The 18,929-nt window shown below is 39.8% G+C and overlaps 1 long non-coding RNA gene across 1 annotated transcript in view; it reads right to left on the reverse strand.

Annotated features, from left to right (window-relative positions):
* LOC140695623 (uncharacterized) overlaps positions 1-8,938 on the reverse strand; it is a 151,507-nt gene extending 142,569 nt beyond the window's left edge. The window contains exon 1 of the long non-coding RNA XR_012071317.1: positions 8,773-8,938. This is a non-coding gene — a long non-coding RNA (uncharacterized lncRNA). The remainder of the gene's footprint in view (positions 1-8,772) is intronic.
* Between the last annotated feature and the right edge of the window lie 9,991 nt (positions 8,939-18,929).

Genomic DNA, 18,929 nt, shown 5'->3' on the forward strand with positions numbered 1-18,929 from the left:
TATAAATGTTGCAATAACTCCATAAGACAGGTACTACAGTACCCATTTAAGACATGAGGAAACCGAGTGGCAGAGATTATGATCACTTGCCCAAGGACACCAAACCAGTGCATGCCCTAAGCTAGAATCCAAACACAGCATTTTAGACTATGAAACCTGCACAAAGAGCAAAGACTAAGGTGTTGAAGAACATAGTGTGTTTTGGGAAAGAGCACAGAGCTCAGTGTAACTAGCACATAGATAAAGCTAGGAAGCTGAGTGCTTGGGGGTCCTGCAACCAGTTATCGTGTCTCAGACGAGGAACACCATTACTGTTCCCAGACAGGAAGCTCTCAATGGCCTACTACTTCAGTAGACTTTATTTAGTAAGCATAGTCTTCCTTGATACTGGTGGCAGAGATTTCTTAAAATGTGTGCCAGAACCCTTGGGAAATGTGTTAGAAACACAGATTTTCCAGATATCACATACAAGCCTACGGAATCAGAATCTGTTTGATCTGGACCCTGAACTTACCTTTTTAACAATTTCCCTGGGTATTTCTCATGCATACCAAAGTTACAGAGCCCTAGCAACTGTAGATTTACTACTCAGAACTCAGCCTCTTAGGACTCAGCTCTCAAACTTCACTGTGCAGATGAGTCACCAGGGAATCCTTTGGACAAGGAGATTCTGATTTAGTTGACTGGGGGACAAGGGACCCTGAAATTCTGCCAGTGGTTGCAGATGTCACTGGGCTGCAGACCATGGTGGAGTCCCAGAGTTGTAGAACCACCACCCAGATTTCTCCTCCCTTTCTACCATCCCTCCTGCTGGAGATGAATACAAATTCATCTCCAGACTAATTTTCCTTGCCCAGCTTTACTGCACCTTAAAACAACCGTCTGTTTATTTACTGTCTAAAAATGTTGTACCTTTGCCAAGAGGAGATGGTCAAACTGTTTTTATTTTCATATGCTAGTTACTGAAAAACAGTACTTTTATAAAAAATGTTTCTTGGATGTCAGGAATTGCTCAACGAAATTCCAGGAGGACCTAAGAAGTCCAGCTGGTAGTATATAAAATGAGAGGCTGATGATGACAAAAGGTGTGGAAAATTGACATTATCCTGTGTAATAATGCATATAGTCCGTCATGGGGTCCTATTAGCATTTTCAATACGTTCTTTTAAATAATACAATGAAACCAACAGGGCTACTGTCTCTGGAGTCATGAACAAATGACTAAGGAAGAATTTTCATCAGAATGAATCTCCTTATTTAGAACTTAAGGAACCTGAGCTTTCTGGTCTCCTGTGCAGACATGCTCTGGAAGCCTCTCCTTGCTGGCACTCCTGCAGGGAAGGAGCTGTGTGAAGCTGCCTGCCAAGGCTGCAGCTCCCTGGCACTAGGCAATGGCAAAAGCCACTCCAGCTGAAAGGCGTCTTTTGCACTCTGGGTGAGAATGGCTGCTTCAGAAAAAGGCTTTTTCAGTTCCTAATGCTATTCTTCTATGTGCTATCATATTTTCAAAGCGCAAATCCTTAATCCTTATGGAGAAGATCCTTTGTAATTTTGCAGTGCCTCTTCTAATGGGCTCTCCTAAGCCTTTCTTAATGTGTGTCCATTAACTTGGACTCATTCTTGGCTTTGCAATTCACACAGTTACTTTATCTCTGTGGTTAAAACTCTTCTGTTCGTTGTTCCCACTTAATTCAGATGAATTAAATAGGCACTTTCATAAAGGGGCTACATTACCCACTCTTTTTAAAATGGATAGGCCTGCGTGCTGAAAATTCCCTCAAGAGACTGTAGTCTTATTCAATTTCGTGTATTTTAGGTGATAGAAAATGTATTTTGATCTGACATCTCACATCTTTGTCCTGAATTCTTAGTTCTAAGACTGCAAAGAAGCTACCAATCAAATTACTTACACTGTTGTTAAGAAACATGCTTTCAATAGAAAGACAAATCAATACTTTGAGAACTAAAATTAAGACTCTCTTTAGTATTTAATAAGCCCCTCTAGATGGAGTCAATCATCCAGGCTCATGGGAGAAGCCAAAGAGGATTCTAGGCAAATTCAAGAAATAAATACAATTCATGACACTTCCTACTTCTCAAAAGAATTTGACATGACTTGCACAGTCCTCCTATCTTCCTTTTTCTGCTTTTCTCCTCACCCTTCACCCCAGTGTCTCACTATTCAATAATTTTTCTCAAATATCAACTGTACATCATACACTGTTAGGCTCTAGAGAAGTAAATTTAAGTAAGTCAAATACAGTCTCTGCTCTTACAAAATTTATCACCCAATGGGAAATATAGGACTAAGTAATAACGATATACTATGTGCCATTAAAGTGGTTGCTAATCAACTCCTGTCATGATTTGATGTTTACTGTCACTCGGTAGGTTTGGATTTGCAAGGCTGGATAATTCTTCCAGGGCAGGTTTACTATGCCTGCAATTTGTGTTGTTGCCAATAGGGGGCAAAGTGGCATCCAGATAATGTCATGTATTCCAGCTGGCTTTCCCCAGACAAGTTGCTCAGAATATTCAGTCAGTTCTTCTTTTTGTATAAAAGAAGCTTTTACTAAACCAACAATCTAAATAGAAAACTACTCATTAACATTGCTAATTGTAAACAATATAAAATATTCTTAAAACTACATAAAACAAGATTTTAAAAATGCAAATTCATACAAATAGGTTGGTGCCTTCCACCACATGACTCTTTGACTCCTGTCACTACTTGTTTAATTTAATGTGGTGTTGCTTCTCAAGCCCAAACAAAATTTCTCCCTGACTTGGTTTTTAGAATTGGGAACATTTAGGCTATACTCATCTAATTGTGCTTTGAGCTACTAAGCAAAATGTTACCTTCTCAATCTGCTCCCTGGGATCAGACATGGGATCCAACTGTTTAAACATCTCCTTCCTCATTACCTAGGCAGACCCCATTTTTCCCCTCCTCTAATTCCCCAGAACTATAAATTCACCAGCCCTCTACCCTGGAGAATCCTCCTTCTTCACAGTTGCTCTCTCTCTTCCCAATCCTGGCCAGGTTCATTGTGCCTCAGCTAGAGTAAAAAGAACATGAGACTGATGTTACGGGAATGTAAGAAAATTACCCAGTGGGGATCTCTTTGATCAGGAAAAACCATGACTTGGACAAGCCCTCCAGCTAATTCACTCTGAGACTTTTTCTGAACAGCCTATTTGTTTGAGGGGATGTTTTATATATAACGGCTTAAGATGAATATGATTTATGTATTCAAATTTTACTTTATCAGAGGATTATCTTTATTGATTGACTATTAAAGGACCTTTCCTACTTCTCAAAAGAATTTGAGATGACTTGCACAAAAGCCATACATATCATTAAACCAAAAGATTAAAAAACAAAAAAGAGTAAAAAGAGACAGAAAACCTGATAATATAACTCCCAGAACCAGCCCATTCTCCACCCCACTGTAATTTGAGGAAATCTAGCCTAATAGACCACTTACAACATTGAAAAGTATTTATTTGGTATTGTATGTATCACTCTCTCTACCGTACTGTGAGTTCTTTGAGAATTAGAGATGTGTCTTAGGCAACCTTTGTATTCCCAAGGTCTTGGCAAAATGCTGAATACAGGCTGGATTTTCAATAACAGTTTGTTGAATTTGCTCTAAGTTTCTACTCTATTTCTTTTAAGAGCTGTACTATTTTTTAAAATATTTTACCATGTAATTTAAGTACACTAAAATATCAGAACCATTTTAAAACGTGGTTTTATATGTTTTTCTTCCCCATGATATTAAGATGTTAGCTTAAAAAGAATTAAGATATGACTCTTCCCCAAGTGATTTGTACTTTTAAGTAATGGAAGAAACTACCCTCTCTTTTCTGTATCCTCTGTCAGTTTTGCTACCTCCAGAATTTCCTAAAATAACCCCTACATTCACCAGACAACCTTCCAACATAGATGTGCAAAGACCATGATCTTTAAGCCATGAGCATACCTGCCCTCCCACTACTCTTGCTTCCATCACCCTTTATGCTGCTTAAACAGGGACACCACATTTGCTACTACTCAGAAAATCATAATAAATGAAGATCTGATTTTTTTGAACCCAAGATTGCCAATCCCTCTTAGAGCATGACTGATCACTGTCAGCAGTATTTGTGAATTTTACTACACACAATTTACAATGTCTCATAGCCTCATCAACACTTTCTAGAAGATTCTAGGTTACCAGGATACAATTATATACCTTTCATTATTCATTTTAACTTTTGAAACATCTGGATTTTGCCAAGCATGTTATAAAGTGTCATAATTCCTAATTCTTGATTTTCTATTTAAACCTCAACACATCCTAAAATATTTCTACCCTCCAAATTTTAACAAAAATATTTTGATTGAAAAACAACTACTGACTTTGTGTCCACTGTTGATGGAGAATTTCCATGACATGGATCTATATCTGTTTTATTCATTCATATCCTCCTAAGCACCTAGACCAATGCCTAGCATAAAATGGTACTAATTTAATATTAACTGAATAAATAGCAATACTCTTTCTTATCTCATCATTATTTCCTTATCATCACCACTGCATAAAAATAAGGGCCACCTACTACTAAGCCTCCCATAAAAGGTTGGTAGTTTCTTGAGAAGAGCTAATTTATTTTTGTAAAATAATGCAACAAAGCACAGAAAATTTCTAGTTATGAGCAAGAGCACACAGCATCTGCATCCTGAGGTCCATCATGTTAGCGTGCTCCTGAATGGAGAATCAGGGAAAGCAGGCAGAAACCCCAAGACAATCTTTCCACTACCCTCAGCCTAGTTGGTAGCCTTTTACACTGCATCTGGTTTAAGCAAGTAAATGGGAAAAGAATTTGGAAAAGGTTTAAAGTAGGGCAGAAAGATGATTGAGTGATTGGAAATTAAAGCCTCTGAAATTGAAGGAACTTGGTCAACTTAGTCAGAAAAAAAGCAAAAGAACTGAAGACAATGAATTTTTATAAATGAGGCCAGTTGGGCAAGATATTTGTAGGGTCCCCAGAAACCCAGCTGACATTGCTGGGGGATGGGGAAGGATAAGCAGCCTGGAATTTATGTGCTGGGCCTCCTAATGGACAATGTCCCAAGGATGTGGTGAACTCAACTACATATATAAGCAGACAAAATTTATAATCCAGCAGGCAATGGTTTCATGACTGTAAGTCAGTAATAACATAATCTGAACACTGAAGTATTTTTTAAGTGTTTCCAATGTGCTGTCTCATTTAATCCTTATAATTCCATGAGAGAGATACTATTATTTCTCCATTTTACAGATGAAGGAACTAAGGTAAGAAAGATGAAGAAAGGGAGATGAAGAAACTAAATGGTTATGTCACTTGCCCAAGCTCATACAGCTAGAAGGTGCTCAGCTAGCTTCCAACGAAGGCAGTTTAAGCCTAGAGATACACTGTTAGCCCCACAGGACACTCCACTCCACGCACTGTGGGATCAGTCGGTAGGGAATCCACAGAGCAAGCCATGGGAGACAAGAGGCGAGAGCCAGGCAGCAAGTTAGGGGGCTGGGCCAAGTGGGCTAAGACTCCAGGTAGGCTGTAGACCCAGGGAAGATCTAGAAAGTAAAGTGAGGCAGAGGCCAGCATGTTAGGGGTCACATAACTCCACCAGGACTCCACTAGAGAGGTCACACAGCACTCACATCTGGCACACCAACTACAACCTGCATGTGGTAGACCTCATGCCAGGCCCACAAGAATAAAGACTAAGGCCATCTATCTGCTTCCAGGCCTGGACAAGACTGGGCAAAGAAGAGGCTGATCCTGCAGTAGGGGGGGCCTGGAAAGATGGGCTGACCAGACACTGCTACCCCTCATGCCATCCACCAGCCCACTTCTCAGAAACTGAAGGTGACTTAAGAAGAGCCTGTGCTACCAAAATCCCAATGAAAACCTTGGTGTTGCCAAGGACTTTGTAGGAGGTCCAGCTAATTCAATAAGGGCTAATAATAGAATTAAACCAGAGCCCTCCAAAACCCTGTAAAATATTACATTTGTAGATAGGTGAGCAAATTGTTAAAGCTCAAAGAGCTTCCCCATTCATGCAGGATAAATTATTTCTTTGGAAAAGCTCAATTCCTTAGATTAAAGGCTCCTAGAACCATCTTCAAAGCTTTTTAAAACTTTTCCTGAGTCCTGTCTCAAACTTACAGGATCAGAATATCAGGTGGTAGGCCACAGGAAACTGTGGTTTTTTTTAAGTGTCCTGGATAATTTTGGTGATCTGTGTGACTCATCTGCATGAATGCATGCAAAACTCGATCAACAGGAGTCCACTGATGGGAATATTTCCCAAGAGCTGCATCCTGTTGCCAGCTTTGATGAGGGTCCATGCCCCTCGCCCACACAGAGCACTGGTGTGGGGTTATCACCTCGTGTATCTGATCAGGTCCTTTTGGGAACTGCTGGACCCAACCAGGAACAGCCCTTTAGTCAGGTGACAGAGGCCATCTGGAGTCAGATAATTCTGCTGCAGAAGGTAATGGAGTAGGGCCTTAAACCCAGAGCCTCCAAACAAGAGGATTTGAGAATAACAAGGTCAACTGTGGGTAAGCAGGAAACAGACTACTAAGTGGTTAAGTGAAATGGAAGCAACAGTGCAGTACTGCACAGAGGTGTGTTTGGGTAGCAACTGAGAATGCCTCTTCCCCATAGTTATGAGAGTTGTTCAGAGGAAATCATTAGGCCAATGGCTTGGTTCTGCTCCCATCACCTTGGACTTGTTCTATTACCTTCCTTTCTCCTCTGTGTGGAGGGCTCATTTCAAGCTCTGGTTTATTTAAATAAGAAATAATAGCTGATTTTGACTGTTGGGCTTCATCCTAAATTGTTTACAACCAATGTCATTTAATGAACAACTCTAGGTCCCTAGGGTGACTTGAGCAGCAAAGAGATCTTTGATGATTTATTCTAAGAATCCAAAGTTAGTTTATCTTATCTTTCAGTGTATATGGAGGTTTCCTACACAGTAGATGGCAAGAAGCTATTTCCACCTCCAATTAGGGCAACTTCTGAGGACGTTTACTTGAATTATACCCTCAGAAACTGAGATAAGGTAAAGGATGAATTTACTAATAACATGGTTAGGTCTTTCCTTGTGACCTGAGTGCCACATAATCCAGTCTTCTTCCATATGAATAGCTAGAGTTTATATAATCAATTCCACTGGCTACGTAGGGGCCAAAATAAACAGGAAGATGTCTACAGAGCTGGTCAGCTTTGTCATCATCTCCTTCTGTTATTTAAACAGTCTAAATGCTGGACAGTATAATTAATGAAAAAAGAAGTTGGACTCTCTTTAGGGGTTTTATTAAATCTGATTCTTTTCCTGAGGATATTTTTAATGGATCCATGTCAAGAAGATAGGGGCAAGGTGGGAGGGATAAGCTGGCCTTCTCAAGGTCTCTTCCATTCAAGGAATGCAATGATCATATCACAGATGGAAGAAATGCCAGCTCATTTTTCCTTGGTGCCCATATGCCTTCTCGGAATTTAAAAGAAGTGATGTTGATGATTTGCTACACGATCAAGTAGAGAACATGCCACCTTTCATGGGACTCTACTGTAGAGTAACACGTGGCCAAAAGACTAGCTGAGCCAGAAAGCCTCATGGGGGGAAATGAGTAAAATCATAGAAACCCACATCAAGTGTGTTTGCAAACCAGCATTTCCTTCAGCCATATGGTGACATTTTTCTCAGAATGCTGCCCCTGTCAAAATGCCTAACACAAGACTCAGCCTGAACCGGCCAATTCACCCTTCCCTTGCCCAACCACCTTGGCTTTGAGCCGAAGTCCCAAAGAGCAGGTAGACGTTACCATTCCAGGCAGCTAAATATAGAGATGAGAGAGATGGAACACCCATTTTTTTCCCCCAAGTCAAGCAGGACCTTGTAAGAAGCAAAACAAGAATTGGGATTTGCTGGATAATTTAAATAGCTGTAAGGATGACTTTTGTAGCATCATGAGCTCACAGGAGCTAAGAGCCAGTGGAAGGAAATATACAATCCTCTGAATTACTTGTTGTAACAGAGAAGCCCAAACAATCCATAAAGAACCAGTGTCACATAAGTGAAAAATAAAACACATAAACAAGTTGGCAGCTTTGGTGAGCTCGCCCATGCTCTCCACAGTAAGGGAGAAAAATCCAGGATTTAAAGTCAGATGGCTGGTTTAACACTCATCTCATTTCACCTCTCTCAGTCTTTCTCAGTCTCATTATCTGTAAAATGAGTATGATAATTATATCTACAAGTAATCACAAGATTACTGTGAGGATTAAATATTACTAATAATAAATATTTGTACTACATCATGTTTTGCTGGCATGAGGAAAACCTGCAGCACGGCCCTCTTTTAATGTATCTTCTTTTCAGCCTCTCTCAGGATGAAGGAGAAATGGCAGCAATTGAATGAGATGTCTCTCGGACCAGGAAGAAAAAAAAAAGCCACTCTGTTATATAAGATCTACAGGCCTCTAGGCCCTAGATTTTTTTTTTTTTTTAAGTTCATCACTCTCTTGATGAGTATAACCAAAGTCCCTCAACTGACTCCTTTAGCTATATATGTAAATTAAACCATTTCTAATGCTCCCTGCAATACACAAACCTTTGAGAACTCATTGAACATAGAAGGTGCATCAATGTGACTAAATTATTAGTCAGAGAACAAACATTCCAGGTAAGTAATGTTGTTTTCTCCCATAGATTAAATACATTCTCACCTGCAGAGACTAATGGGCTCCAGGGATCTTTCTCTATATATTTAACCGTGAGATAACGAAGTGGCAAAGTCAACAGTAATCAGAAGGCAGGTGCAAGGAACCAAGAACCTTTCTACAAATATTGTTTCTCCTTAAGGGAAATGAGACACGCCTTCAATACGACAGCTCTGTAACCTGAAACAAGAAGAAAAAGAGATGTGGAGAAAAAAGCTTGCCAAACAGGAATAGGTTCTTTTAGAGCAATCAGCTCTATTCTAGCTTTGGCAGGAAAAGAAGTTCAGGGACACAGACAAACTTCTTTGAGATTGGTCACCCAGGTTAAAACTCTTGGACCCAACTTTTGAACAATTTCTTCTCTCCACCTACCAAATCTAACCAGTTACCCCAGCTATTATTTCTCTGGAAGTCTATATATTTTCCTCTTCTTTTCCATCCCTACTTGTCTCTGCCATCTTACCACATACTCAAGTGCCTGGTAACTAGGCATCCAGATTCTTCAAACCAAAATGCCTGAGTGACCACCTCAAACAGGTCTCTAGAGAGTTATACTTTAGCTCAAAATGCAAGGTGTGCTCTCTGTGGTCTACAAGTCTGAGCTCTTCTGCCTGACTTTCCGTCCTTCATAATGTGACTCCACCCTACCAACCTGTGCTTATTTTCCAGTCAGACTGGCTTCCTCACCAGTCTCCCGTGAACACACAAGACACACACCCATATGGCTTCCCTGTCCTTTCTGTGACTACACACATGCTGCTCGCTCTAGTGTAAAATGCCCTGCTTCTTCAACTGCATATCCTCACTCTACTCATTCTTCAGAGCCTGGATTTAGTTTGACATCCTCCATGAAGCCTTCTCACTCCTGTACTCCTCAATTAACATTTTCTGTGTACCATGTAATCCAAGACATCTGTCTAATGCTTACCACTGATTTCATGTGCACTAGACTCATCTCCATTATTAGATAATAAATTAAGTCACAGAATGCTGGTCCTCATATCATATATGGCCCCAAACACATTTTGTTTGAGCCCTCATTTTTGCTTTCTCTCATTTTAATAATTTGGTGCACCCTCATCACTGCCTATGGAATTTCCTCAATGAAATCAATCTTCTACCATTAATCCTCAAATTATTTAAACAAAGAATAACAATATCAGAACGTTAATCACTAAAGCCTCTAAATCTTGAATGTAGGAGAAAAGGCATTGGATAAATTAGAAAAATCACTGAACAATGATTTAAGAGATCCTATTTCTAGGCACCACCCTGCCACTAACTAGCTCTGTGATCCTGGCTAAGCCACACTGCATCTCTGCAAATGAAGGGGTTGGACTGGGTGACCTCTATGGTCTCTCCCAGCTCTTTCTTTCTATGATTCTAAAGCTGCCAACAAGGCATCAGAGCCCAGCTTGGTCAAGTCTGAAAAACAGAAGTAAAGAGTTTTCTTTCCAGGAAACAGAAAGAAATCCCAGCCTATTCTTTATAATCACAATATTAATATTTTGGGGGAAAGTTGGTATCAAATTCTTCCCATTTACTAGGTAGTATAAGTGGGAAGAATTTTAGGTCAAATGTAAAAGAGACAATTGTTTGGGTTTCATTTTTTGAAAATCATAATGTATAGTTTAAACGAATTCAGTAGTAGCCTGTCTTGAATTGGGTGTCATGAGGCTATATCACGAAGCTACATGAAAACTTAAAAGAAGCCCAACCCAGGTCTGGAGAGGAAAGAGTCCTAGGATACATACTGAATGCCACAGAGTAGTAGATCTAAGAGAATTTTATACATAAAATCCTAAAAAGCAAATACTTCTTCCACTTTCCAGCCAAATGTATATTTTAAGTAACAAGAAATACTAATAAAATCAGCTATAAATCTCTGAGATCTTTTTTCTTTCCTTTTCTTTTCATTTGGTCTTAAGAATGAGAGAGTTTCTTTAAGGCCAAAAAGGAGAAATAAGCTATAAGAAGCTGTAAGAAGGCACCTGTGAAAAGTAATTTAGAGAACAATACATAGAAGCAGGAGAGTTTTCCACGGGGAGCGGAGTAGTCAAGAAGGAAATGATGTTAAAATGGGTTATTCCAAGGATGTCAGTTAAATAAGAATGGTAAATGGTCACAAAATCAGTCCCATTGTGATTCTGCTTTGGGGATCTCATTCATTCATTCATTTGTTTGTCATTCATTTATTTATCAAGTGCTTAGGTAATGTGCTGGGCACCTGGAATATAATAAAGGGAAAGGCATAATGTCTGCCCTGTAAGAATTCATTACCAAGTGGAGAGACAACCAGGATCTGAGTTAGCACTGCACCTGACTAAGGGCCGGCTGCATGCCAGGCACTGTGCTAAGCCCACGAGCCCTCACTCCTTCCTCGGCCATATGACGTTACAAACAGGAAGGACCAACCTTCGAGGTAGTGGGCCCTCATCAGACAGTGAATCTGCCAATGCCTTGATCTTGGACTTCTCAGCCTTCAGAACTGTAAGAAATAAATTTCTGTTGTTTATAAACCACCCAGTGAATGGCATGCTGTTAGAGCAGCTGAAACAAACTAAGACACTAAGGCCACCCAGCTGAAAGTATCAAGTCTGGCTTTCAACCCAGGTCTGTTTCTAGAGCCAGCACCCTCCAGCCCAGCCCTGCACTACACACAAATGCAATGTGGTGAGCGGGAATAGAGGCAGGTAAAAAGTACTGTGGTCTCTGCTACTCACAGACACACCCAGCCTCACCAAGATGTACCTGTGAACCTGCAAACAGAACAAATTCCAAAAGCTGGAAAGGACATATGAGTGTTGGGCCTCTCACCAGAGCTCCAAAGAACGAGGTCCTCCTCTGTGGATTCAAGGTCACGGCCTCCGGCTTCAGGAGCATCTGGAGTTGGTGTGTGTAAAACTACTCAGGATGTGGTATACTGCAACTAGACCAAGGCCACAGGGGACCAAAGCAAAGCACACACACAGACAGACACACACACACACACACACACACACACACACACACACAGACACACACTCCATTGCCACAGCAGTTCCCCCAGAGAGTAGTTTACTCAAAAAGTACCCTCTTCTTCCCATCAAAATAGAAACGATATTTCATATGTGCTTGAAAACTAAACATAGAAAAGATGAGGGGAAGGAAAAAAAAATCTTCTTCCTGAAAGTTAAGGCCCCAGGAGACTGGGGAAAAAAGACTCTGGGTAGCTCAGTGGCTGTTGGGTCCTCCTGGGCTGATTGAGCAGCTGCCAAATGAAGAGGACCCCAGAGGGGCCCGAGGGTCACAGCCACAAAGGACTGTAAAGCTCCTGGGGCTCTGGGGAGGATGAAGCCAGCTCAGAGGGACTGCGGCCCCACCTGCTCCACCACCAGCCTGAGGCCCTCATGGGAGACCTGTTTTGAATCCTAACACCAGTGGAGAGGATGTTCTGTTTATTTGCTTTAAGGTATCTTCTTATCTTTTTTTTTGGTTGTTGTTGGTTTTAACCTAGTAACACGTAAAACCTCCAGTGTCCTACGAGGAGAAGAGGTGCTTTCAATGAAGGGCAAAGGGAAGATTTTTGGGTACAGCAATGTGCTAGGAATACCTATCATCCCTTATTGATTGATTCCACCAGCATCACCTCCTTTATTCGAGGCCTCATTAAGGATGGTGTCCCAGGCATTATGCAAAGGACCTTGTCTTATTTAAGCCTCACGAGTCTGGCGGTATTACTCATCTTCTTTGGAGGAGAAGAAAAGAGGTGAGGCTCTGGACAACACTAAATAATTTACTGAGTGTCACACTAGTCAGTGGGGGCCAGAACTGATGGTCTATCTGACCCCAAGTCCTAAGGAGAGGAGCCTTTCTGTGGAAAGCAAGCAGTAAGAAGAAATCCTAAGGAGAAGATGAAAAATTAACACCTTTATTTTTTGTTCATTTAATTACCTATTTATCTGAATAGGAATTACATGTACAAGGAAAACATTTTAAGCTTTATAAAAAAGCACGCAGTGAAAAGTAAGACTCTTTCCCTTCCAGCTCTCTCTCAGCTCCCCAGTTCCTTCATCACAGTAAACTGCTGACAGTAAGTCAAGATAGGTTACACATACACAAACATACACATGTGTACAGAAGCCCCCCTTCTTTTTTTACATAAATGGCGGCATTGTCTGTCTCTTCTTAGATACCTAGTATATCTTGGAAAATTTTCCACACTGGTACACAGAGACTTGCCTCATTCTTTCAACAACTGTTAAAAGAATCTATTGTAGGGATGTGCAATAATTTAACTAGTCCCTTATTGAATGGACATTTAGATTGCTTCCAGTCTTTTGCTACTGTGAACAATGCTGGATAAATGTTCATTCACCCTTGAACACATGTGCTAGTATACTTTGGGAATGCATAGCAAGAAGCAAAATTCCTCAGTCCAGAGTATCTGCATTTTAGATCTTGGCAGACAGAATCAAATTGCCTCCAGAAAAGTGTATGCCAATTTACAGTCCTTAAAATATATACTCATGTCTGCTTCCCCCACTGTCTCCAAAACAGTGTTCCAATCTGTGTTGAAAAGACAAACACCCATATGTTCGCCTGCTCCTTTAAAAGTCACGTAATTCCTTCAGAGTGAATAGGGGAAACCTATTTGTTCAAGTCTGGACATTAGATTCTTGGAGTAAAGGAAGATTTTGGAGCTCCTTGAACCACAGAAAGAAGATGCTGACTAAAAACATCTGGTCCTCAATTAGATGATGTTGGCCAAGTCGGAAAATGGAATATATCCCTGAAAATAAGCAATTGGTGTGATCAATCAGCTCAATCCACCAGGGTACTGTCAGATACACACAAATCATCACTGGGTATCCTGGTAACTCTACCAGCCTTCCACATAACAACATCAGGGCAGGCTGTAAGCCAGGAAGAGGATGCCAGCCACAGGCAGGAATATTTAAAATCTACCCTCTGCTGCTGCTTCTTGGGGAAAAAGAATTGTGGAGGGACAATAGACCAGAAACAGAAGACTAAAGAGAGAGAGCCAATTATTGAATAATGTTTGCTAACTACTGAAACGAGGAAGAAATGGGATATAGTAGAAAATGAAACAGCCTATAGTTTATTTTCTAATATAAAAATTTTCTAGAATGAATAAACCCCTAACGGATTGCAACACTAATATTTCCATCCAGTGGTGCAGTCCAATCAAAACTGTAGGATCCGGGCAGGAATCCTGGGCTTCAAAGGCCAAGAGAATGTGAGCCACACACTTTCTCTTTGTCCAAACTTTGCTTACTTGAATCTGCTAAAAGTCTGGGTTTGACGTCCTTGCAGGATGCATTACAAAATGTCCCTCTTCTACTTGGCAATCACTTTGCTGAGGTGCTGATTGTCAACACCTCAGGAAAAGATCCTGCTGGCACCATGGCCTGGAGAGGACAGAGAGGAAGGGCACTGGCTTAGATAGGCATTGAGGGTGAATTGACATGAGAGGCACATGATCATTTTGTAGCTTGGCTTGGTTTTTGAGCTTTTGCAGTTATTACATGACTAAAATAACAAGTAAATGTGCACTGCTAATACCACCTGTCAAAGATACTTATTTATTTATTTTTATAGGAGGTACTGGGAATTGAACCCAGGACCTTGTGCATTAGCTAAGCCTGTACTCTACTACTTAAGCTATACCCTCCCCCCTTATCACCTGTCAAAGATTTTTAAACCAGGTGGTTGCCCAATAGAGCTGAATATTTTAACCATTTAGGGAAGGGAAGGAGTCCTCCCAGAAAGCAACAGAATGCCTTCTAATTATGACTTTTCATTTTTCCCAATTAGCAACCAACAGCAGCATATAGTCATGGAGGCATTGTTGGGAGTTGTTTGCCTCTGTGCAGATGTATTCAGATACTTAAATGTAGGTTTCTAGGCTTGATACATATTATAAAAATTATAAGATTGAAAAAAAATGACTTCAGATGGACTTTCTTAATCCATCAGATCTGAAGTCGTCTCCGGGTCAACTTCACAGGCAGTTGGAGGCTGTTGGATAGAATTTCTGTTGCCCAGCCCACATCCTGTCAGCAGTACACACAAGTTAACCTGATTTGCCATTGTTAGAGCTACTCTTTTGAAATCTCTCCAAATCAGTCACTAATTCACTTTCAAGTATCATCTATCACCACTCAGATGAGTTTCACTCTGTTCTCATTGATTGAGTTTGACTGACTGATTGATTCCCTTATTAGTCTGTCATCTAGACAGAGAAAAAATAATTTGGAACATTCATCTTCAAATGGCATTCCAGAGATCATTTAGCTCAATGTGGGTTTCTGTGATTATCTCTCTTCCTCCATTCCACTGAGCCCTTTCTCTATTGTGCACTTCTGGTATAAAGAAAGTTTACATGAGCAAGAATGAACAAGAATGCTGGTGAAAATTTAGAATTCTAAAAAAATGGAAATAATTAAGTTGAAATTTAAATTTGGCCTAAGAAGACTGGTCTTCCAAGTCTTAGGTGAAATACATTAAAAAAAAAAAAAGTACACACACTCTTAGCTCTTTTATGTTATATACCTTACAATGACTCTGGGAAAATGTGAGTAAAACTTTTGACAATAAAACAATCCAGTACCTAAACTGAATCTATCAAAATGTTATGCTTTAAGGATTTCTGCCCACCAACACTTAGAGAATACTATTAATTATAGTAGTTACATGAAAGCTAAGCATGTAACTACTGTGCCAGTTGTTCTAAGTTCCTATAATGGGAAATCCATAGGTTACCTAGAATCTATCTGTGCCCATCAATGGCCTTTAGAGGGGCTATTTTTCCCTACATGTCCTTTAAATTAAAATTTGTGTCAAAGAGATTTTTACCAAAACAGATAATAGGAATATTTACTGAAATAAAAAGTAGACCTCAATCAAATACGTCTGCACTAAAGCTCACAAATTATATGGTTTTGGTTGATTTATTTTAAGTAGTGGTAACACTTGAGGTAAACTGAGAAATGACTTGAAGGGACCTCAAATAGGTAGGGCTAACCATCTCATAGAAAATTCCTCAGAGATCAGGGTCCTCCTAGTATTTCACCTAGACTCACACAGGTAGGTAGGCGCAGAGCCAAGACAAAACTCAGGTCTTCTAACTCCTAGTTTATCCGTGGCAAAATAATGGGGCCAAAGGAATCATTTTATAGGACCCTGGACAGTTTTTATTAACTCAAATTAGATAATTAATGTAACTTTTAATACACCTTATTTTTTAGAGCTTATTTATTCCTTCATTCATTCATTTGCTCTTTGTTTTCCCATTTTGGTCTAAAAAGTGACCTGAGGTAGTTTATAGAGACACATGCCTTACAACAAGGTAAAGCATTCGCATCAACCCAAGAGAAAAAAATATTTTCCAACACCTTAGGAATATTCATTTGGCACAGGAAAACACATTCCCAATATAAAAAATCCTGACAATAGTTTTACTAATTAAAAATAATCTGCTAATCAGTGAGGCTTATTTTGTGATGAGATTCTTCTTACCCTTGCAAATTCTGAGTTCTTTCTTACCACTATATTCCTGACTCTAATTTCAGTTTCTACAGAAGATTGAAATCCAGACACATTGCTAACCCAAAGACATACTACAGATGAGTTCTAGCCAAGATACAAATGTTAAATGCATAAGTAGCCCCTATACTAAAAAGTCAGTAGCTAACCCAACACCCCTACCTGATCCAGGAGAAGCTCTGACCTTCAAGCTGCCCAGTCAATGAATGACAGCTGCTAAAGGGGTTCCAGAAGTCTTGGAAGGACCTGGCACATTTTATATCTAGTAAAGTTCATAAAACTACAATTTTTTAAGCTTTTCTTTGGAGGGCGGTGGTAATTAGGTTTATTTATTTATTTTCAATGGTGGTACTGGGGATTGAACCCAGGACCTCGTACATATTAAGCATGTACTCTACTACTGAACTATACGCTCCCCTGACCCATGAAACTACAATTTGTAGGAACGGTACTTTATTTATAAATTGTTATAGTTTAGGAATGTTATAGTTTATTTGTTCCTCAGTCTTTGACTTTATTTTGATGAGTTCACTTCTTAACCTTAGAAACACAAAGAATAGAATTTATGCTGCCAAGAGATGAAATTGGTGCCATTGACAGCAATGTGAATAATATTTATAGTTTGGAGTCAGTTTTGTTTTTATTCTAAATGCATCAATTTAAAATTATAAATGTTCATTCAGTTGTCAAAGCCAAGTTCAAATGCCACCTCTACTGAAACCCCTAGGCAGATGTATCTGAGTCTTTTTTTTTTATTCTCTATTACACTGTTCTCCACACTACATTGTATTCATGTAATTTATTTGTCTGTCTTGCTTCCCTGACTATAAATTCCTGAAAGGCAGAAGACAGAGCTATTTGTTTTTTATTGATAGATAGTAAACACCCAGTAAGTATCTAATGGAAGAACAACCATCACCATTTTGATAAAAATTCATAAAATGTTTTAAGCTGTTTTCTTTAAATCATATTATGGTAGGATCAGGAGGTAATTCTACCAGAATCTGAGGATTTCTTCTGGTGTGAGCCTAAGCTTTGCAGTCTAGATGCAAAGTCAGAGAAGAAGGCAATTGAAATAGAAGAGAAAGATTAAAAATCATATTGTCCAGGGTCTCCTCACTTCCTTATGCCCTTTGTCTTCTGCAGCAGCTGCTTGAAGCAATATAGGATAGTGCAGTAGACATTTGTTGTTTTTGTCCACTCTGCTTTCTTTCTTCTTCCTTCTGGTACTATCATCCTTCTTTTGCTTTGGAGGAACTGCTCCACCAGATACAGTCAAGTGTGACTGCCAATTTAGATGCCCTGCCCTCTAGCCAAGGGTGGCTACCTGGCACAAGCAAGGCTGATTAGATTGCTGTCTTTGGAATGTGAACAATGGACAAGTGGCTGATTGACCCTGAAGTGATCAGCCAGCAGTCCCTGCTTTCCAGACCCTCAGTGGCCATAATTCCTGGCCCTTCTAAATCTCTTGCCTTGCCTTTCCTCTTGTTTGAGATGTCCTCACTTCCAATAAATTACTTCTCTGATGCAATTAGCCAGAAGTGGCCTATGTGATGGCAGCCAACAAATGGGAACTGACAGAAACAGTGAACTGAAGATTAAAATTCTATCTGATTTATCTAAAAGCCTAGCAAGAAGGCATAACCTTGGATATCTTCAATCTATTTCCAGATTCAGTTGACCGCACCCACAGTCCAGGTAAGTAATCTGAGAAATCGCAATTTACCTTTCAAATATGCATTCGGTTCCTAAAGAACCCAGTTTTCCCATTCATTCCCCAGGCCAGCCCCAACAGATCATGTCTAGTGAAGCAACCCAGTCGGCTTGAAGACTCTTGTGGTACTTCTTACCTATTTCTTGCCTAACCACCCACCCATTCTGCCACAAAAACACTGGCACTTTTTTTTGTCATTACGAGATTTCAAAGTCAGCCATGTCATTAGCCCACTCCCAGTCAGTGGTTTTACCTCTGGTCACCAGTGATCACAAATGGAGAGCCTAATTATATCACTTTTTTTCCTAACATTTTTTTTTATTAAGTTATCGTCATTTTACAATGTGTCAAATTCCAGTGTAGAGCAGAATTTTTCAGTTATACATGAACATACATATATTCATTGTCACATTTTTTTCACTGTGAGCAACTATAAGATCTTGTATATATTTCCCTGTGCTATACAGTATAATCTTGTTTATCTATTCTACATTTTGAAATCCCAGTCTGTCCCTTCCCACCCCCAGCCCTATATTACTTTTTATTTAATACTTTTATAGTTCTTACTCTGTACCAGGCATTATTCAAAGTGCTTTACACATTTTATCTCATTTAATCCTTATGAAACTCCTCCTGAGAGAAGAACAATAGGAAAATGAGGCATAAAGATCTTGAGTAGATTGTCCCAACTCTCAAAGCCCATAAAGAGCAAAATTAGGATTCAAATGCAGGCAGTCTGTTTCCAAGTCTGTGCTCTGAACCACCAAGCCATGGTTTGGGGATGATGGGTTTATCACATGGCCAATTAAAGGGAAGGGCTAATCATATTTTAATCTGCAGCAGCTGACAGGGTACATTGACATGGAAATAAGATTAGCCCCACATGTCAAAAACCTAAAAA

This window comes from Vicugna pacos, chromosome 3, assembly GCF_048564905.1.
Source record: "Vicugna pacos chromosome 3, VicPac4, whole genome shotgun sequence".
NCBI lineage: Eukaryota > Metazoa > Chordata > Mammalia > Artiodactyla > Camelidae > Vicugna > Vicugna pacos.